This window comes from Spermophilus citellus (assembly GCF_964194105.1).
Source record: "Spermophilus citellus genome assembly, chromosome: 1".
Lineage (NCBI taxonomy): Eukaryota > Metazoa > Chordata > Mammalia > Rodentia > Sciuridae > Spermophilus > Spermophilus citellus.
Genome location: NC_138182.1, coordinates 263,914,387 through 263,931,471, shown reverse-complemented (window position 1 = coordinate 263,931,471; position 17,085 = coordinate 263,914,387).

Sequence of the window (17,085 nt, the reverse complement as noted above, 5' to 3'; positions counted from 1 at the left end):
CAGGGTCGTGCCTCCTTAGCTTACCTCATCCCTTGAATATCAACTAATGCCAAGGGCTACTTCTAGGATTTGTCCTGTCAATTTCTAATTTAGGAAAATGGGCTGCAGTAGCCTTCTTGTTCTATTTATACATATCCAATACTTCTACACCTTTAAACCCTCAGGGATTTAAGAAAACTTCACAGCATTGTGTTTTCTGCTCAGATTCAAGTCTGTCAGAATCACAGTTAATTTGAATTTTAGACCCTTGTGTAAGAAGATGTCACTTCCTGGAAATGTTACTAGATGACAAAGTAAGTATCCACTGCTCCCTTAGCTGGGAATTTCAATTAATTGCTCATGACGTCCCTTTACATTTGTGGAAATTTTATAGAGAATATAATTTATTTCTCTTGTGTGTCAAAAAAGAAAAAAAAATTCTTTCATCACAGGAAAACATTTTTTTCCATATGATCAGATTTCTAAATGACAGAAATTACTTTTGCCAGAAATACTTTTCTAGTTCAATATTTTCCTTTAGCTTCTTGTTGTTAAACTATTGCAAAAGTGTGAAAAAAATGCAAAGTTTGTACTTAGGTACGCAAACAGTAGAGCAGGGAAGAAAATCAACTGTTTATTCTCTAATTTAATAAATACTTATAATTTAAATGCATTAAATATGAACTCAATTCTCATGAACTCATTAAGCAGAATACTGTTACTATCCCCTTTGTTTTAGTTAGCTTTGTGTTGCTGTGACCAAAAAACCTGACAAGAACAATTTAAAGGGAGAATAGTTTATTTTGGCTCATGGTTTCAGAGATTCAGTCCGTGTTGGGTGACTCCACAGCTCTGGGCCCAAGTTAAGGCAGAACATCATGGTGAAAGGGCACAATGGAAGAAAGCAGCTTAGGACATGACTATCAGGACATGGCTCTGCTCACCAAGGACAAAATATAAATCCCAAAGATACACTCCCAGTGACTTCCTTCAGCCATGCCCTGCCTACAGTTACTGCCCAATTAATCCATTAGTGGATTAATACACTGATGAGTTCAAACCTCTCATAATCTAATCATTTCACCTTTGAAAATTCTTGCATTGTCTCATACATGAGCTTTGGAGGGACAGAGGGACAGAGGTGACTAGTTAATATCATTAGACGAAGATGGTAAAAGATTCCTTATATAGCTTTTAGGAAACTATCAGAGGAAATAAAATGGTGTCTGTTGGCCTCTTTCAAGGGTTGCTGTTTCTCTCTGTGGCGGTGTTCTTAGGCCTAATCTCTATAGTGAGTTGAATTAATGTTAAAAGCAGCTTCTTCAAGAATTTTAATGGACAAGCTCTTCAAGTTAATTCTAAAGATGGACTTAACCTGTTAAATTCAGCACCACAGTGACTCACATAGTGAGGTCCATAGCAAATTAAAGGAGATTTCACTTGCTTTGAAGCAACCCTTCAATTTACCCATTTATGTACTAGGTGGTACCATAATTATTGGAAAAGATAGGCAAAAGCAATTGAGATCTATTTATTCCTTGATGGACTACCTGTGTGATCTTATCTTTTTCTGATTTTTGTCTTCATTTCGGTGAGACAACAATAGGGGCACTTTTATTTCCTACTCACCTACTATGAAGAGTCCACAATAAAAACTCAAACAAGCTGTTGTCCATAAGATTGAGAAGCCAGCTGTGTGCCCCTTTTCTTCTTGTTTAAGCTTATGTGAGACTCTGTGGATTGCTATCCATTGTTCTTTCCTACATGACATTTTGTGATCTTGATGGACAAGGAGCCCTTTTGCAGTTTGTCAAACATCCTATTACAAAGCTTTTGATAAAAGCAATATTTTAACACTTCTGACAATAGAAGTCTGCCGCTTGAGATTGTAACTGCTTTTATGTAAAGGGGATGGAGGTTAATTTCTTCATTTCTTATACAAATATTTATTAAATGTCTACTAAAAATGAATGGACAGGGGATGATATGAATGAACACTGAAGTAGAACTTATAAAGGCTGGGATTTAATTCTTGCTTTCCCCCTGGGATACTGTACTCAGGTACATGATTTAAATTACCCAAGATTTGGTTTTCATATCTATGAAATGAAACTGCTAATACCACTTCTGCCTCTGAGAACTATAAATGCCATTTGTCTTATTGATTTTTATAGATAAATGATAGTGATATTTAGAAATTAAAACAGTTAAAAGAGTGATGGTAACATGCTCTAGTTTGGCAGGGGCAATAATGCCTTTGTCTTTTTAACTTGAATGATGTGTTGCAGGAACTAAAGTAACTTTCCTTAGAAAATCCAGATTGTTAGTGGAAACTCATTTGTGGCCATAACAGAGCTATCCAAATATTTTCTCTGGGCTTCCAAAATTTGTAGTTAAGCTTGGATTCCTTTGCAGATTTTCTTCAAGGTTTCCTTCAACTACTGGAGGGAGAGTGGTCTTATTCTTTGCTGTGTGTGAACTGAGTGAAGGAAGACCCAGGCTTCCTCTCAACTCTTCTTTTCCATTGATATATGTTTAAATAGGACCTACCATTTCTCTTCCAAAAAATACTTTCCTCGGGCTGGGGCTGTAACTCAGTGGTAGAGTGCTTGCCTTGCACGTGTGAAGCACTGGGTTCAATCCTATCATAACCACATAAAAATAATTAATAAACAAAGATATTTTTTAAAAAATGCTTTTCTTTTCTGAATTTCCTGTTTCATACTCTATAGGATGGAAATGTAGTCATCATGAAATCCTTCTCATCACCTTGTGCTCACTCCATTTTCCCCATAGTTATCTTTAAATCATTAAGAAGCTTAGCTTATTCTCTCATAGTATTCACATATCTACTTCTGTGTGTGTATAGATAGATGTGGATAGATTTTTAGTGAATACGAGGAATGAGATTCTGTTGGGTGAGAGCAGGAATATATGTCCTCAGGTATATGATTTAGATTACCCAAGATTTGGTTTATGTACTAGGTGGTACCATAATTATTGGAAAAGATAGGCAAAAAAATAGGCAAAAAAAAAAAAATCAGAGAGATTCTGTTGGGTGAGAGCAGGAAAATTAAGGCCTCTGAAATGACCACTGATAATATAGCCTGATTTAATGTTAATCATTTAACAAAATATATTTTTCTTTAAACACTTTGAAAATACAGAGGAACATGTTGCTAAAACATTTACTGACTAATGTGTGAATAAAGGCGTTCAGGAATGCTAGTTTTGTAAGAAAACATCAAGTAATATGTATATGGCACTTTATGTAATTACAGACTTAATGACCTCAATAAAATAGTTTTTGATTGGTATGTGTGCTTATTGTGTGTATATGTAATTGTGTATAGCAGGTACTGTTGTAAGATATGTCATTATCAGAGATGTACAAATAATAGCTAACATATATTAAACATCTTTTAAAATAATATCTCAGATAGTCCCTTATTTAAATCTTATAATAGATTCATGAGAGGTATTATAATTATATCCATTTTGTAGATGACCATGACTGAGGCAGAGAAGAGTTATTTGCTCCAAGTTATAGATGCCTGGTAACTTGCAGAGCTATGATTCTAACCCAGAATATCCAAATTCAGAGCCCTAAAATGCTTAACCTTGGAACACACTGCTATTCTGCCTCTTGGGAATTTCATTATTATTATTATTATTTTTATTATTATTTTATTTTATTTTTTTTGTACGCTGGTCATACTATGAACCCATTTTGGCAGACTCATTCACTACACGGCCCCGGCTGCCACTCTTGTCAGGGAAGTAACATACCCCTGGCTAATTCACTTTGTTGATTGACACTTTCGCAATTAAATTCAGTGATGTGTGGATGGGTTGGTGAGCAGTCACTGTGTGTAAGAAGGACAACTGGAAATCAGATGTGGGATACAGAAATCTTCATGTAGAAGATTTGGGAAGCAATTGAGGATGGGTAGAGTCAGCCTGCATCAGTGTCTACCTGGAGGCTGATACCTCAACAGACCCCAAGAGATCCAAAATTGACTATTGGGAAAAATTTAAAGAGGGCTCTCCCACCCCACTGGAAAGTCTAAAAAGTATGATGGCTGTTGTACCAAGGTAAGTGCACACACAATGCATTGCTTCTTTATTGGAAGAAATTCTCCCCAACCCCCTGGAGGGCATTTTCATTGACAGGAACATTTCTGACATCAGGACTGGGTAAGGGGAGTTGCTCTGGTGTGTAGTGAATAGAGGACAGGATGCCATTTGACAGCTGATCATGCACAGGTCAGTTCACACCCACATCACCCCTGACAAAAAATTATCAGGTCCAAAATGCAAATAGTGTCTCTGTTGAGAAACCCTTGTAAGGAGAGCAGGCCTTCTCTTCTTTGTCACACAGTCTTCAGCAAGTATTTTTTTTTTTTTTTTGAAACAGTGCAAGTTCTGTAACTATTCACGGGAAGTACCACTAGCCATAATATCCTGCAGTAATGATCATGGTAAAACTTACTTATGTGTCGTCAATTTAATGTGGAAGAGTCTGAGAAAATTTGGGATGATATTCATTCGGAGACATTGTGAGGCATTCCTTGATGACTTTCAGAAATAGTAAGGACATCAGTGGAAAGGAAAGTCAGAAAGTAATTCTTCCTCTCTCCCCTTCCCTCATATAAGTTCCTCCCACCATCAATTTTTCTCTTTCTCCCTTCTTTCTTCTCTCTCTTCCTTCTTTCTCAAGTATGTCCCTTCAATTAAAATAATTGTGCATCTACCATGTGATTATCAATCTGAATGGATACAAAGATTTTTAAAAAGGCCATTAAAATGGAATAGAAATGTTCTAGAATGTCTGTGGTATAGTTAGATCTTGAATGCTCCCTAAAGACTCATATGTTTACACTCATAAATTGCTGGTGAGACTGCAAATTGGTGCAATCTCTCTGGAAAGCAGTATGGAGATTCCTCAGAAAATTTGGAATGGAACCACCATTTGACCCAGTTATCCCACTCCTCAGTATATTCCCAAAGGACTTAGAAACAGCATACTATAGCAACATAGCCACATCATTATTTATAAGAGCAAAATTGACAATAGCTAAGCTATGGAACCAACCTAGGTGCCCTTCAACAGATTAATGGGTTAAAAAAGTGATATACATACACAGTGGAATATTATTCAGCTATAGAAAGAACAACTTTATATATTTTTCTGGTAAATGGATGGATATGGAGACTATCATGCTAACTGAAATAAGTCAATCTCAAAGAACCAAAGGTTGAATGTTTTCTCTAATATGTAAATACTTAACACACAATAAGGGGCAGGGGGAAGGAAGAAGAATAGAATTTCATTGGATTAGACAACAAGAATGAAGGAAAGGGAGGGGAAATGGGAATAGGAAAAACAGTAGAATGAATCTGACATAACTTTCCTATGTTCATATATGAATATACAACGAGTGAAACTTCACATCACATACAACCACAGAATGGGATCTTAATTAGAATAAGTTATACTCCATGTATGTATAATATGTCAAAATGCACTCTGCTGCCACGTATGTCTCAAAAGAACAAGTACAAAATACAATTTAATAAAAGCCTCTGTGTTAAAAACTTATTCCGTAGGTTAATGCTACGGAGAGACAGTGGAATATTTGAGAGGTGGAGCCAGTGGGTGGCTTTAGGTCATTGGGGATGTGCCCTTGAAGTAGATCATCGAAACACAGTCCCCTCCTCACTCTCTTTTGCTTCCTTATTATGAAGTTAGCAGTCTTACTTTTCCATGTCCTCCCACCATGATGTACTGACTTGTCACAGGTCCAAAGCAATGGGACCAAGAAATAATAAGTTGAAGCCTCCAAAACCGTGAGTCAAAAATAAACCTTTTTTCTTTTTAAGTTGTGTATCTGAGGTATTTTGTTTTAGTGACAGAAAGCTGATTAATATAGTCTGTGATACTATGTGATATTTATTCATCTATCTAGAACATCATAATGATGAAACTAAGGGTGCAATTGATGTCCATACATGGATTGGTCAGATTTGCTCAGGCAAAAACAACTACACTTTTGCTTTGAATCCCCAAGTCCAATAATCATGAGATCTCAAAAATTTGTACAATTTAATCACAAGAGAAACCAAAAAGGAGAGTGTGGATATTTCTGTGCAAACATATCATCTTTTATAGAAAAATAAAATTAAAAAAAAAAACAACCTAGAGAACATTATCTGCTGACTAATTGTTCAGATTATAGTCAGATCCAGAAAGAGAAGACTTTTCATTAAAGAACAAATTATTTACAGCCAGAAGTACAGATATTAATCATTGTTCATCCACTTCTGAAATAAGCCTGGGAGATTGGGGGGAGGCACAGTATTCAATAGTAGGTTTTTTACAAAATTTTTCTGGTAAGTGGTTTTATATATATATATTTAAAGTCTATAAATTATATTTATAAATATGCTTTTTGTAATTATCCTCCTAGAATATTCTGCTAAGACCAAAAGTAATAGTCAAAGCTTCATAAGAGGCAGTAAGAACAAAAAAATATAGGGAGATATTTCAGCAGTGCAAATCCAAAGCAAACACTGAAACAAATGAGGTTACAGACAGTGGCATGAATGTTAATGAGCATAAAGCCATGCAGTGGAAATCTGCTAAATGCCTTGTTGGGGGAATTGAGAGGACATTTCCCTAACAGTTTGTTCCTGTTGGTTATAATTTTCAAAAAGTTACTGCAGGATGGCCCAGTTCAGTCCCAGCATCATATTATGCAGATGCATTACAATTCCCTACTGGCGTTCTGTGGAAGTTGAGTCTAATTTAGCATGGCTATTTCACAGGATATCATCAAGATCAGCAAGTGAATACCCAAAGCACAGGTGAAGGGCTGAGAAGTCACTGCAGTTTTGCAACCAAGAACTAACCTTTGGAGGTTCTCGAATGTATGAGAAGGAGGAATGAAACTACAGATGTTGGCAACAGTAGAAAATTCACAAGAGCTAGTAGTTAACTTCAGATGTCTTGCCTTCAACTTGAACCTGTATTTTCATTTAAAACAATGATACTGAAATCTTTTTTATTTTTAACTGAAGGAATAGACCACTGAGGAATCTTGTTATCTTTCTAGTCAGGAGACATTCTATTCCCTTGATAGGTTTTAGATCACAAATCAGGGAGGTGGGCTTTTGTCAGACCCTCAGTCCCCTACTGGGCATGCACTTATATTTTAGTTCTTTCAAGTGCCTATTTTCCTGGGAGAAGACTTATTTCAACAACCTGTTCAATATTAACCCTTTCACAGGGAGGAAGGACAGAATTAATTTATTTACATATTCACTATTCCTTCAACAACGATTCATAGAATTCTTATTATTAAGCAGCACGGAGACTGTTATTTCAGATTCAAAATCTAATTGAGAAGACAAATATAAAATGAGTGAGTAATCATACCATTTGTTGAGACCAACAAGCACTTGTAAGTCTGTGCCGAATAAAGTGGTTCATTCTGTCTAGGAGAATGGCGAGAATTTAGGGGAGCATTCATAAAGAAAAGGAGAGGGAGGGAGAAGACATAACTAAAAATTAGCAGTATTTTCCTAGATAGTGAAATCACACATGCATAACTGAATGCTTTCCTGCAATTTTTATGAGACTACTGTTACGGTTTGGATGTGAGGTGTCCCCCAAAAGCTCACATGTGAGACAATGCAAGAAGGTTCAAAGGAGAACTGATTGGGTTGTGAGAGTCTTGACACAATTAGTGAATTACTCCCCTGATGGTATTGACTGAGGTTTAACTGAGGGTGGGTTTGGTGTGGCTGGAGCAAGTTGGTTATTGGAGGGGTGTGCCTTTGGGGTATATATTTTGTATCTGGGGAGTGGAGTCTCTTCCTGCTTCCTGATCATCATGTGAGCTGCTTCCTTCCACCACACTCTTCTGCCATGATGTTCTGCCTCACTTCAAGCCCCGAGGAAGGGAGACTGCTGTCTATTAATTTAGACCTCTGAAACCATGAGCCTGGAAATAAACTATTCCTCCTCTACAATTGTTCTGGTTAGTCTTTTAGTTGTAGAACTGAAAACAACTGACTAAAACAATCTGACTAAAACAACTACCAAATTCATCCACATGCCAGATACTAAGAAACATAAGAAAAAAAGAAGGGCTACGAAGAACTGTGAATATTTATGTAAACTACCATAGAATCCATTTCCATTTCTTGACATCATCCTTGCCTGGATGCAACATCCATACCACCCTGGTCCTGACTTTGGTCTCAGACTTGAAGTCGCCTCTGTGAACTCTGTCGTGGCTTGCTGTTGTCAGTTGTGCTTTGACTCCATAAACATTTAACCCCTTTCAGTAATTTTCTAGCTGGCATTGAGGCTAAATGATCCAACCAGATAACAGACTACTCTGAGCAGATAGAATCAGCAGGTAGAGATACAAAAATATATGCAAAGGCACCAAGAGGTAAGAAGCTATTGGTGTTTCCAAATGTGAAATTCCTTTTGTCTGGAACCTAGAACGTGTGTAGGTCAGATGAAACTGAAAACATAAGGTTCCTTCTTTGCCTTTCACTTTTTTTTTTTTTTTTGTGGTTGAGAAGGACCCACTGAGGGAGAAGTGGATTAGTCTTGTATATTAGAAAGGCGACATATTTGGCAACTGGGTAAAAGAGGGGTATTGATAAAGAGCCACAGAAGTGACACAAGAGAAATGGGTTTCAAAAGTGATTTCAGTAGCCTCTTGGCCCTAGACTTCTTTTCTCTCCCATTCATTAATCACCCCCTTTTTATACTGATGTTATGGTTTGAATATGAGGTGTCCCTCCAAAGCTGCTGTGTTAATGCAGCAATGTTTGGAGCCTAGCTGTGACTTAACCAGTCCATCCTAGTTCAAATGGACTAACTGGGTGGTAACCTGGGCGGTGGAGTGTGGCTGGAGGAAGCGGGTCAATGCGGGTGTGCTCTGGAAGAGTTCCTCTTCTCTGTGGCCCCTTATCCTCTTCCCTCTCAGCTTCCTGTCTGCCATGAGTGGAGCTGTGCTCTTCCACCAGTCCTTCTCCCATGATGTCCTGCCTTATCCTAGGCCCACAGCCATGGGGCTGACCATGGACTGAGTCTCTGAAACCTTGAGCCCAAATAAACCCTTCCTGCTCTAGGTTGTTCTTGTGGGGTATTTTTGGTAACAGTGATGAAAATCTGACTAAAACAACAGGAAACAGTAGAGGACGATTCTCAAGTTTTTAACTTGAGATAAGGGTTAGCCGTGCTTTAATTTTACACCTATATCCTTCTATCTGACATATTAGCCATATTATTTACTATGTTTATTTCTAAATAACTAAATAACCCCAATAGGGTTTTAGAAACTTGGTTTCAAAAAATCTTTTTCCCTTTTTCCCTCCCTTCCTCCTTCCCTTCCTCCTTCCCTCCCTTCCTTCTTCCTCCCTCCTTCCTTCTTCCCTTCCTCCCTTCCTCCCTTCCTCCCTCCCTCCCTCCCTTCCTTCCTTCCTTCCTTCCTTCCTTCCTTCCTTCCTTCCTTCCTTCCTTCCTTCCTTCCTTCCTTCTTTCCTTCTTCCTTATTACATTGTCCAGTTTTGCATAGTATATTCTTAAAAGAGTGAAGCACACACAGATTGTTCTTAATCAAGTTTCCCTGAGTGGATAAAAAGAGAACAGCTCTGAGTCTCACAGTGAATATACGAGGATTGCAGGAACTGGAGTACTGGATCCATTATAGATGGGATTACATAGAGAGAAGTGTGGATCTAAAGAGAGTTTAAAAACATCACCCCACAATGACTGATGCACTACACATGCACAACTCCACGCACCCTCTCATTTAACTATCTAGCAACTCTATATTCAGTTGCCATTTTTGATGCCATATTATAGATGGGAAACAAAAAGGTACAGCGATTTTGAGAAGCAACAGAGTTTTTTCTAAGGTGGGCATAGTACAAACAATCTGTAATGGGATAGAAATGCAATAAGCAGATTTGGGAAGAGATTCCGTGGGAGAAAAAGAGGACCAAGGACAGATCCCTGCAGAAAAACACCTGCAGGAGTGGTCATGGAAAAGGTTGGCAGGAGACTTATAAGAAGTGGTCAGAAAATTTAGAAGAACTGGGAGAAAATGGAAAAGTGAGTTTTAAAAAGAAAGGGTTGATTTAGTAGGCAAAGCCTCAGACTGTGAGAGGTCAAGTTATTTAAGGATAAAAGGAGCTTTGAATTTGCCTGTTAGAAGCTCGTGCGGTGCACTGTTCTCGGGGTGATGGTAGTAGAAATCCGAGGGCAAAGATGAGGCTGAGAGGAAGGGCAGGGGAGGGGTAGAGGTGGCGAGTAGCGGCCTTAAGGGAGGCCGCGCTTTGAGGAAATCAGTGGAGGGAAAGAGTTGCAGAGGTCAGTAACCAAAGGAAAAAAGAGATTAGAGAAGTTTCCTTTTTTTTTTCTTAAGATACAAAAGTGATTTATCATTTTGTTTATATATAAAGGCTTAGGGGAAGGAGCCACAGCAGATGTTTCAGATAGAGAAAAGAGGGCATAATTGAGAGAATAATGTTTTAAAGGATGTTGGCGGAGATGAGTCATAAGTACCAGGAAGGACAAAAGAAAGCACAGCTCCTCCACTGACCCTGGTGGAGGGTTTAAGGACAGGTTTAAAACACTGAGGGCAGGAGGGAGAGAAAAATAGCCAAGATAGCCCTCAGAGATTGGGAAGCAGGCAGAGCGAACCTTCTCGTGCTACTCCTAATGTAGAACTGGGGCAGGCTATAAAGTTTTATATATTTTTTTCATAAAGAAAAATAAATAAATGTAGTACATCTGCATAATATGACTCTGCACTGAAATAAGCCTCACTATGGTGCCTTCTTCAAAATTAACAGAGAGTGGCATAAAGTGGTACAGAAAGTAGTTTCATCTAATTTACTGTATTTCATTTGTTTAACATGGCATTCGCGATTGATGTTCCTTTTTGTATTATGATAACCATCTACACATTACCATACTTTCTTCCTCAGAAATTTACCCTGCTTGAAAAGGAAAGGATTTGCCAAATTCTGTTGGAATTTTCTTTGTTTTTAAAACTGCCTATTTGTGAGCACAACACATACAAATCTAGGTATTTCTGGGCCACATTTATCCATCATATATTAATGGTCAAGCGAAATCAGTTTTAAACAACAACTACCACCACCAACCAAATAAAATAAACGAAGACAAATGAAATAGATATAAAATAGCTACTGGGTTAAATTTAATATAAAGTAAAATATTTTAGATACTTTATGGTATAGAGGGTTCACTTTCATTTTGATCTCCCACCACTCCAGAAGATAAAGTCCTTTTTTTTTCATTAAGCAGTAAAATCTTTGAATAGAATGTGTCAATAACATTTGGGAGGAAATAGAAATTCAGTTCCCAAACACATATGGTTGATCCTTGGTATCTGTGCGGGAATTGGTTCTAGGCTGCCCTGGAATACTCCAAACCAAAGATGCTAAAATCCCTCCTAAAAAATGGCATAAAATTTACATATAACCTACACATTTCCTCCTGTATGCTTTAAAGAACAATTTAGCTTGCCTATAATATCTGATACAGTATTAAGGGCTATATAAATAGTTGTTATGATGTATTACTTAGTGAATTTGGACAAGAAGAAGTTTTTACCTGTTCAGTACAAATGCCTTTTTAAAAAAATCCTGAATATTTTCAATTTGTAGTTGGTTGAATCCTTGAATACAGAACACATAGATATGAAGGGACAACCGTAATTGCAATGCAGAAGATGAGAAAAAAGTCCAACATTTGTTCCCTAAAACGTGTCAGCTTTTCTTATATCTTATTAAATGCTAAAAGTGAGGCATTTTTACATACAACAGCGTGGGTTGCCCACATATATATCAATTAAAATGTATTGATGCATTACAACTCAATCATGTTCTGGCTACAAAACAAACCAAGCTGTTTTTTAAGTAAGATTTTAAAAGTAAATCTTTCTATTATATGGATTATATCATATGTATTTGTTAAGAAACTGAGTATTTCTCTTTGGCAATGATTTATTTTAGAAAAGAAGGGATATTTAAGTATGACTAGGATCTTACCAGCAGCTTTCAAGCGAAAAGGAATGCCAGGAGTTTAACTGGGTGAAAAGAGAGGTCTTGTGTTCTGTTGGCCTCCTGGAGGATTCCAGGATGCCCCACCACTGGGGATAGGTCCTCCTCCTAAGGATTTCTAGATCTTGAGGCCCAGATCAGTTTTTTGAAGGAGAACCACTGAATGTCTGCTGGTTGCACATTATCTCCTAGGTACCACTATTTCACCATTTCAGCTGTCTTATTCTGGATACATAGGTCTCTGTTATTTAAATGTAAACATCCTGGGGGGGGGCATTCATCTATTGGGTCCCTGTTTACTTTTAGAAAACAAGTTATCAGAAATAAATTCTCACTGACAAGATAAGGATCCAAGGCTCAGAGGGTGGGGTGGCCAGTTAGGTGTTTCCGATGAAGTGGGGAAAATTCCCAGAAAGTGGAGCTGGTGGATTATCTGAAAGAATTTTGCTTGCTCCTTTATTTTGCATGGAGCCCCAAACACCCCTGTCTTGAGAAACACTCTGACATTGTGCTTTTTCATGTGGAAGTGCTATAAATGGACTTTCCAAGAAGGCATATCAAAGGGTTTTCATTTCTGTAAGAGTCTGTTTTCAGCTAAGTTCACTTGAACAAAATTTCTTGGCCTGCTCACATAAGTAACATGTCTGGGGTGCCTAAAAATATGACATTTTATTTCTCTCCACTCAGATTTATGGAAAGTTCATGAAAGCCAAGTTCATGAAAGCCAAGTTGCCTTGCATTCTAGAACAGCACGATTTTGTCTTATGAATGTAATTATCAAATATACCAAACATAGTGTGGATTTTTAGACATTATTTAACTTTGTTGCCTCCCGAAATTTCTTAGCTAAAGACATTGGGTTGGTTATCGTGACATTTTTACCACAGTATTTCTTGGATATAATAGTCTTGAAATAAGAAAAATCTTTTTTTTTTTTTAATAGCGTCTTATGAACTGGTTGTCTAAATCTTTGGAAGTATCCAAAGGTCTTTTTAAAAATTACTTTAGAGATAGTAAAAAAGCCACTTTTAATTGGTTGTATTTCATAAATATAGAGCTTATTTGTACATAAATCACTTTTATTTCTTATGTTAGGCAATTAGGTACTATATTTCAGAGGCTTATAATTTTTAGCTACTAGTCACTTTTCTTCTAGTTACTACCAAAATACATAACAAATACCAGAAATTACCTTTAAATTGCTATATCCCGTACAAGGGGTTTTTTACTTACTTATTTATTTAAATTATACGACTACCCAGTGAGGGAGAGTTAACTTCATTCCTGTCTTTAGATATTTCAGCAGGTCAGACATGGTGAGCAGTCTGCTGAGACTCACAGTCAAGATATGGCAGCGTTAAGATCTTTTCCTAGTCTCTGACTCCAAATATAGTTCTCCTTTCACCAAAAAGAAAGCCTGGTCTCCATATCTCCATGGTCTGTAGTTTATTGCAGCTGGCATATGCCTTGGAGAACAAACCCAAAAGAGCATTATTCCTCATGACAGTTTTTTTTTTTTGTACTGGGGATTGAACCTAGGGGTGCTCTAATACTGAGCTATGTCTCCAGATCTTTTTATTTTTTTATTATTTTGAGAGAGGGTATTGATAAATTGCTGAGGTTGGCCTCAGAATTTGCAATCCTCTGTCTTAGCCTCCTGAGTCATGGGATTACAAGCATGCACCACCGCACCTGACAGGAAAGTTTTTAAACCCCTAAGGAATAGAAAATTTTATGTCCTCTTAACACACATGAAGTTCCATGACTTTCCAAGTTGTCACTCCGTGGATACTGTTGTCTATAAAATAAGTCCGTGTGATGACACTCCCTCAGACAGAAGCACACCATAAGGTCTACTAACATTTTTTTTATCAAATGCATTCTGCTGCACAAATATGCAAAATCTCATCTTATCCTGAGATCCTTGACTCTGAGACACACTTTGGAAATGTATGCATACATGACTTACAAAGCTATTCTCTAGCTAGAAAAACATTTTCTTGTGGGTATTGGACTGTCATAGAAAGTGTCAAGAATATAGCAGTTTGGTGGAAAGAATTCATCTTCATTCTTCCTTTTTTCTTTTTTTTTTTGGTAATTACTAAACTTGCAGGAAATTAGATTACATGGTGTCTGGAAACATAAGGAAAATAAATATTTATTACTTCTTTTACTAATTTCTTTAGTTAACTGTGACAATTAGAAAAAATTTTCATGGAAAATGTGAAGACAACTTGGGAGTGCAGAATTTAATCAAAGAAGGTGGGTTACACTGTCAGAGAGAATTAAGGCATCCACTTTTCCATGACTACCTGGTGTGGTGTTTAAAAGCACAGATGGGATTCAGGTGTGAACAATGATCTGGCTGTTCATTGGCTGTGTGTCTTTGAACAAGATGCTTCGGTACCCTGTGCTTTAGTTGCTTTACTTTTTAAGTAGGATCTTTATAGCAGCCACCTCATTGCATTGTTCTGGGTATTGAGGAGGTTCATATTTATAAGTATTAAAAGCATTGTTCAGCATATGGAAAATGTTTGCAAAATAAAAGTAAATTCATTCCATTGTTCCCCAGAAGGGACTATTTCTACTTACTGAAATTAGAGACAGATTTTTTGGGTAAGAAATTACCAAATTGGGCCTTACAGAAAAGTAAGGTATTATGTGGTTGACTATCTGTCTTCTCATTACAGAATTTCTTCTTCTACTTCCTGTCACTGAAGAGCTCCTGCTGTCTCAATGCCATTGTTGGGAAGTTTCAGCTTGAGAGAGAAATAAAATAAGATGCTGGGACTATTTATAAGGAATTAACTCGTGAACATCAGATCTCCCAACAAAGTCTGGCTTTATTTGCACAGTAGCAGAAAAGCCCAACTGTGTAACTATTAACTAAGAAAGCAGAGTACTATATCTTGAAATAGCCTGTACCTGGCTGGCTTTTGGTGGGCATCAGTGGAGGTACATGCATGGATCAGTTGGATGGGACTTTACTCTAGAGAACTTTTTGTCACTGGGCAGAGGGACAAAGCTGTAGGGGAGTCTTCATTCTGTTTTGGCCCACTTCTTAGCAAGTCTACCTTTCGGAAATAAGCAAAGAGGAACATAGGGCGTAAGTAAAAGATTTCAAACTCTGATGTTATTTGGGTCTATCACTTCTCTTTTCTGGTCTCTTGCCTTCTTTTTCTGTTGACGATATGCAGTAGCTTCCACAAAAAGGAGGGATACAGACTGAGGAGGTGCTACCTTTAAACTAATCGTGTCTTCTTTTTCTGTCTTTAAATAAAAACATCCTGACTTTTTGCTGTATTAATAATTATTTGAAGAAAGCAAAGTCTCACATAAGTTTTATTTTTCTTATGTGATATAGGGTTTTTGATGTAATATTTATTATAACAATTTATATGTATAAAGATGATTTGTGTCTATAGGGTAATCATTTAAATAAATCTATCATAAATATCCAATTGTGTTTCAATTTACAGTTGAATCAAGATCAGACAGGTCTTATATTATAAAATTAACAAGATATGTTCCCTTGATGCTCCATTCGAAATATCCTTTAATTTAAAAAATGATTAGGAGTTGGTTTGCTTAATTGTACCATTGCTTTTTTATTTTGGTTTGTGTTCTATCAGTATGCTAATAGTTGTGTTTGCATAAATCACATGAAGAAAAATAAAAATTCCCTACGTTTCCATTTATATAAGAATTCATGTGCTACATATTAATATTTCAGAGGTAGTCATTTCTGAACTGAAAGGGCAGTTGCTTGGCTTTTGTTGGTTTGGCTGAAGAGACAGTGAATCTTTTGGGGAAGCCAGCAATCGGAGATGAACCTCCAGGTGCTAATGCATATGTCCAGGTGAATGTTCTGCAAAGCAGAAGCTACAGAATCCTTTCCATCCCAGTACAACTTTGGAGGTAAATGGAAAAGTCTAATAAACTGCCAAAGATCTACATTCTCAGGTAAGAAAGAAGCAAATGCTTTGATAGGCAAAACCCGAGGACAAAGTGGAAGAAGTCCTGTCTTTCATAGAAGATGCAAACATATAATATTCAGTGAAAATGCCTTTTGTTATTTTGGTATTAATAATCCATCAATAAAAAGACATGAAATCTGTATTAATAGTGAATTGGGTTTTATTGTAAAGGAAGTAAAATACAATGTGCACGTGATCATGTGGTCTGCATATTCTCATCAGCTGCTATCCTTAATCGAGGTCCTTGAAGAATGCTGGTAAACTAAGGGAAAATGATGTGAAATTGGGCAGAAATAAGTAAAATATATGTAAAATGGCAAAGAGAGACTCCATTATAGAGTGTGTGTATGGAAGCAAACCTATTGACAAATGCAGGTATTGCCAACTTGCAGAAATACTTTCTTTTTTCATTTGACTGTTCCTCTGCTGTACCTAGAACAATGTCATATATTTGTTACCTCACCATCTCAGTTACATACTGAATCCCAACCTTTGTTTAGAAGGCTATTAAAGGAGAGTATTCAGTGAATTACCACATAGTTCAAAAAATTTTCATGGATGGGCAATGCTCACTTTAAGAAAGAGACAATTCAATCCATTTAAGTATTTTCATAATTAAAATTATATAAATTTGTACTTTTAAATCAAATATGCCTCATTTGATTTTTATATATGCACATAAATGCATATATATGCATATAAATATATTAATGCATATATCTGCATAAATTATATATTTATAAGGGTTATTAATTTTACACAGTCACAATCTAGGCTATACAAAAATGTATTGTTAGCTTATTTCTTAAAATCCTACTCAACTCATGGGCTTTCATTTCTGCTTGGTTGTAGAAGCCTTATACAGCCATTTTAAGCTAGTGCAACCACAGCTAATTTTGAATTTAGTCATTTTAGGTTAACTGTTCTCCCAATTCAGAGATTACCCCCACTGTTGCTCTTCCATTCATTCTTTTTTTTTATTGGTTGTTCAAAACATTACATAGTTCTTGAT